Source organism: Oryzias latipes, chromosome 24 (genome assembly GCF_053564925.1).
Source record: "Oryzias latipes strain Hd-rR chromosome 24, Olatipes_Hd-rR_3.1".
NCBI lineage: Eukaryota > Metazoa > Chordata > Actinopteri > Beloniformes > Adrianichthyidae > Oryzias > Oryzias latipes.
Genome location: NC_136260.1, coordinates 8514094 through 8520680, shown reverse-complemented (window position 1 = coordinate 8520680; position 6587 = coordinate 8514094). Strand labels below are relative to the sequence as shown.

Sequence of the window (6587 nt, the reverse complement as noted above, 5' to 3'; positions counted from 1 at the left end):
TATCATGCAGAAGTTCATCTCCTAAAACATTTGAATCGTCAACATTTGCAGTGCATTCAACATCTTTTTCTACCACATCAGATGTTTCTTTACAAAACCCATTAATCCAATCATTATTAAATTTCACGTTGTTATAATAAGAATTATGGCTTTGTAAAAACTGTAAAGCCTGCTTAACACGTTCTGTATCAACATACTGATATTCATAATGTCCTTTATAAGTAAGCTTCCGTTTTAATTTCACAGGCACAAGAGAACCCTCAATAGACATGCGTGGTAACAAATAAGTTGTTTGTTCAGTATTTGCAGGAACACAAGTAATAGGCCCATGCACGCCATTCTGCCCACCTTTGGGCAATGCCAACAGTTTCATAAATGGAATATGTAATGCTATTAAATGTTGTTCTAATTGATTTAAACATGCCAATTCTGCTGGTATAGGTTCAAGTTCTAAGTTATTTTTAACACTTTCAGCTGGTACTTTACCTTTTTTGATTTTAGCATGACACGTGTAACAAATCCACAATTTGCTTCTTGATGTTTTCATCCATTCACAATTTTTTGCGCAGTTTCCTTTACAGATATGCAAATAATCAGAAGTGATACATTGATCAGCGATAAGTCCAAGTCCTGCATTACTGTACGACTCTTTTTTACAATGTAAGACTTGATGTTCAAATAACAACCTATGACATACACAACAAACAAACCCAGGTCCATCTTTAACTTTATCCAAAAATTGTTTCATAACAACATCAAACTCTTCCAACTGTTTTTTATTCAATTGTCGCTTATATTTGATCCCATCCACCACACTTTTCCTAAAGTGAGGATCTTGATGATATTTTCTAGAACTCAGTCCCTTAACATTTTCTCTATGAGTAACATTACTCTGATATTTTCTTTTACTCCTTTCCTTAACATTATGTTTGTGTAACAAATCACATTTATACTTGTTTTTACTCCAATTTTTAACACGAACTCTGTGTAATGCATCAGTTCTATATTTTGCAGAACTACGTTGTTTAACACACATTCTATAGATAGCATTTTCCTTATAATTTATTTTACTCAATTCCAATGCTCTGGATCTATGCAAAGAATCAGATGCATATTTCCTTTTACTTTTATCTTTTTTCTTCTGTTTATGCAGTTCAATTATTTGATACTGCATTTTCTCGTAAAACGATTTCCTTTTTTTTAGATACTTTGAAAAAGAAGATTCAGCAACTGAATCACAAGTAACATATGGTTGAAAAGAACGGCGTCTAAGCAGTGGTTTCTCAGAACAAATACTATTGCTTTTACACCAATTGGCACATCCAGCTTTACCACTACAATGAACACAAACAACAACCTCAAAATATTTATCACATTCACGCAAATAAATTGCTTGATTTCCAAGTATTTTGTTCACAGGATTATACTTTCTCCATATGCTACCATTGTGTACAAAAATTTCTACTCCCAAAAAATTTGAAGTAGCTTGAATATCAATCCCAGATACAAAACTGCCAACATATTTCATACGTGACTTCAGAATGTACTCAGACACTGTGGCATATTCTTGCCAAAGCAACTTCATATGAATGTCAGTATTTTTTAGCATAAACTTAACAACAGCCAGTCGAACTCTTCTATGACACTTTTCAGAACCACTAATGACTCGAGAAATAGCTCGGAAAAAACTATTGCCATCATTAAATAGGACCTCTGTCTTACAAATAGAACCAAGCGTAACATTATTAGTTGGAATGTCTTCATTCTGCTTCACAAAATCCAAATCCAGATGTTTTGACAACAAAACTGCAGACTCGAATGACAATGGATGAAAACTGAAAACACTTTCAACTAAATTATTACTTTGCACAATTTCACTGTTTTGGTGATCATTGTTAACCAATGCACTACACAAAACATCGTTACAATCACCAACTTCAGACCTGCTATGTTTAACACTCTTGCAATCTCCTTCTGAAAGCATTTCTGAGTTCCTTTTACATTGCCTCATATGACCCAAAATATTATTTTCCATAGATTTACACAACCCAAAACAACGCTGCTGCTGAAAAATTTGAACGCAAGTTACAACTTCATAATGACACTCATTTATATTTTGCAAATATATGCCTTGTTTAGATATGGCCTTACGTTGACAGGCATATTTCAACCAACGTTCATTGTGAAATGTATACACACTCACACCCAAGTAGTCAGCTGTAGCTTGAATTTCAACCTCTGTAGCCCAACTACCAGAAAATCTCATTCTAGAAACATTGAGATATTCATCCACAGACATATTTTCAGATCTCAAAAGAGAACTATAATTTCCAACATTCTTTTGTAAATGTGTGACAACTGCACGTCTTAACTTTATGTGATTTTTCTCAGTACCACTAATAACTTTGGACACAGCCCTAAAAAAGCAATTGCCATCAGCTACTATATGATCAGTTTGACATGGAATTCCCAACATGCCAACCTCTAGAGGGTTAGCATATGCAGTGTTTTCACAATGCACATTCAGTTGTTTACACAATGCTTGTGTAACATCAAAATCAACAGGATAAAACTCAAGTTTCTTTGATGAAACTTCACCGATAAACTCAACATCCAAACTAGCTTCATTGGCATCATACCATTTTGTCTTCTTTGATTCACGTTGCCCAGTTAAAAGCTTACGCTTTCTGTTACTTTCATGCAATGGTAAGGGACTAGTTTGAACATCTAAACTGCACCCAAAACCAAACTGTGACTCAGTATTTAATCCAGTTTTACAATCCTTCTCAAGCACACTTTGTTTATTTTTCTCACTATGATCATTTTCACTCACAGCAACGGATGCAATTTCAAAAGCCATTTCTTTCCCTGCAAGTGAAATACTCAAGCAACAAATATAATTGTATAAATCATTAAGACTAGGAAGGTACATGATAATACTTCTTCCATTTACATCTGCCATTCCAGTACCACTGCGTGCATGTGAATCCACCACAGCATAATGGCCGTTTTCTGAAATAACAGCACAAGTACTACTGCCTATGGTCAAAAAACATGTTTTATACTTGACAAGCATGTGCTCCAGTCCCTTTTTAAGAGTTATCACTTCACCACTGTCAAAAAATTTACCATTACTCACATTAACAATCCCAGAAACGTATTCACCATACTCAAACTTAAATAATTTACCATCAATTTCAGAATCCATGGGCAAATCAGGTACTGACAAAAACTTCAAATTTCCAGGGATGATTTTGTTTTCACGCACCGAGGAGTACAGCTGATCACCAAGAAACACAACATGGTCCAAGTCTGTTGCCTCCCACTCAAAAACACTACGATCCGTGTGTTTAGCCAAACTCACCAGGGATATTGCCATGCACTGCACACCTCTGTTTTGAAGCTGCCGATCTCCTTGATGAAAAGATCCCCTTACACAACGTTCTGTGTCAAATCTGTTACAATTGTTTTCATTTAAAATCACTGAAGATGATTTTTTTTTTAAATTACTGCACTTTTTTCCAATTTTCAATGAATTTTTGCATTCCATTAACACTTTACATTGTTCGCCAACCACATTTTTGTCATTTAACTCCTGAACATGTTCTTTTATAAAACCAGTCTGTCTTTTGCCCAAAACTGACTGATTCACACGTGCATCCTCTGCTCCCAAACCAAATGTATTATTACACCCGTCCCAAGAAGCTTCTTTCACAAACATTGAACTAATGCCAAACCATTCTGCATTCAAAGACTTTTTCAAGTTCCAAATGTGCAACATCAAGTCATTAAAGCAACTGTTGAAAACAGCCACAGATGTTCCAATATTAGAAAACATTCCAGATGAATCTCGTGCACCACAATCAACCACAACAAAATACTCTTTATGATGAATGACAGCGCAAACGAAACCCTGCAAATCCAACAAACACAGATCTTCCTCCATCAGTCGCTCCTGCATCATTTCATACAACAGTGAAAAATCTTCACTCTTTGAATCACCAGAATACACAGGCTCATTGATAGCAACATCCCAAATTCTTCCAAACACACTGAGCTTTTCAGAAACCTTGAATAACTTTTCGGAATTATTCACACATCCATCACTTCCATTAAATGAACAAACCAACTGCACACCTTCATTTCTAATATTATCAACATCAGCGTCCCTCCATGTACACACTGGAGCAACAACATGGTTGATTGCAGCCACAACACAACACGTAAGTGATGTTGTACTATCACTTGCATTTGTTAATCTTACTTTCATTCCAGAAATCAAAGGCCTCTGTATTTGCTCCAGACACACACAACCAGAAGTTTTACCTTGTTCCTGAACCTTGCACACTTTGGTGCGACGCATATTAAATCCCTTCTTTCGTGGCATCTAAAAAAAAAAAAAAAAAAAGAGATAAAAATGAAACCACCATTAAAATAAGATTCTCATTCCTATTATGTATACATAAAGCAATACATTTATACCACACAGACCAATAATCAAAAACAAAACAATATATTCAGACTATTAGAAAATAGTTCTACACAAATAAATGTAACATGTGTCCTATAATAGATTATTAAACACTGCAAATTTAACTTACCTTTACCAAACTCTTTATTTAATGGCTTACAAAAAAAAAAGGTGCTCTGGAAAAACCAGCAAACAGCTCCTCTCTCTTTGTTGTCGAGACAAAGGCTCAGTCACTGGTGTGGAAGATCCCTCAGAGGAAAACTCTGGAGTTACAAATAAAATGTAAAAGAAACAATAAAAATTAACATTTATTAAAAAAAAAAAAACAAATAAGTACATAAACTTTAATAGACATAAAATGGTAAATGCTCTCTGGGAGGCTAATCCATAGAGGAGGTCCATTACAACTGAATGAGGCCTTGCCGTGTGGGGATAACCAAAAGGCCTGTATCAGAGGACCTCGGGGTCCACAGGGGCTCATACTTTAAAATCATATCAGATAAATATGAAGGCCCAAGACCATAAACATTTATAAACTACTAAGAACTTTAAAATCAATCCTAAAGCGTACAGCAGGCCAAGCAGCCATTTTAAAATCCGTGTGTGTTCCTGCAAATATATTCATAGTGGCTGCCATACACTAATAGACTATTTGAAAACATTTATACACAAATAAATTTAACATGTGTCCTATATGAGATTATTAAACACTGAAAATTGAACCTAAAACCTAAAAAGTACAAAATAGGTTGGAACTGATCTTCAGTGGAAATACTCACGGGTCAGCAGGCGTTTAAAAGGTATTATGTGTGAACTGACATGTATTTAATCAATTAGAAAGTAGTTTTGCTCGTTAATGTGGTTTAAAAAACGTAAAAACTACGTTCGGATAATTCAAAGAGAACTACAAAGATGGCGGATTGACTACAAAAAAAACGATCTCTGAAACGGATAGAAACTTGTTGTTTGTCGATCAGTATCGATTCTACATGTCATTTTGTACGTTTGTGTCCGTTTAAAAAGAAAATTCGTCGGTTGGTTTGCTTTAAAAAAGTCTTTAAAACTTACGTTCGCATCATATGGACGCGATCACTTCCGGTTCAACGAAGAAAAAGGTCAAATTATTTACGTTCGTCTTGTCGATTTTAAACAACTTTTACGGTTTTTTATTCAATAAAATTGATTATCAGAAGGTGAGTAGTCATTGTGGCCATGTAAAAAAGGTTCGATGGTCGATTTAAAGTAACGGTTCGTTTACAAGTCGCGGGAAAATCCAAAATGGTGGTGACAAACCTTGGTACCGTCCTCGGTGCGTCGCGTCTGGCCAGGTCGAGTTCTTCTCACTGGGGGTCCGGTAGTCTTCCTTACTGGTCAGGAGCGTCGAAGATCGAAGTGTAGAGGAATTGAGGAAGTTCTTAAAAGAACTGATTTGCTCAAATTCGGTAGGCTTCAGCGAAATTCTCTGTGGGGTGTGATTCTCTAGTCGTCCAGCAGGGGTCGAGCAGAGGGAAGATTGAATTGAAAATGCCCTGTCTTGAATGGCTTGACCAGCTGCTTGACTTGTGGTTTCCCATCATGCATTTTATCGTTCGTATTTGATGAAGTAGGTTGATTACATGTTATTGTTTTCATGAAAAATAGAAGTTCTACTTCGTTAAGTTCCGTATGTATGTGTACAACATTTTATAGTAATTATTATATTGATCATTAGTCCGTTAGGGAACATTCTAGCTGTTGGGTTTTTTCCTTATTGGCATGAGTTCTCCCATGGACCAATCAGACAGCTCCGTTTTTAGTTTGATTCCAAAGGGTTAAAATCTAATAAAATTACATTCCAATCCCAAAGTGGTGGTGTGTTGTCTTCTTTGTGTTATGTCTGTGTTAAAAAAATGTTTTGTGGGTTATTCTGTTAGATAATTCTCACACGAAACTTTTCCCAATCAGGGGTTGTGACGTCATACTTCCCATGATGCTTTGCTGGTGGGGGAAGTTTGAAAAAACCTCTCTTTTTAATCCCTTCCAGAGTTTGTTTCCAATAAGCAATAGTTTTGCAGTATTGTTGAGATGTGCTTTGTATGATGTGAAGGGTAGAGTTGGAAAATATTTTGTAACTTAC

The 6587-nt window shown here is 35.7% G+C and overlaps 1 long non-coding RNA gene across 1 annotated transcript; it reads right to left on the bottom strand.

Moving 5' to 3' along the window:
• Nucleotides 1-1125: 1125 nt before the first annotated feature.
• On the bottom strand, nucleotides 1126-6011 carry LOC144990016 (uncharacterized). The gene is made up of 3 exons (XR_013653939.1): nucleotides 5765-6011; nucleotides 4602-4734; nucleotides 1126-4387 (listed from the first exon to the last, which is right to left on the bottom strand). It is a non-coding gene; the product is annotated as an uncharacterized LOC144990016 (long non-coding RNA).
• Nucleotides 6012-6587: the final 576 nt, after the last annotated feature.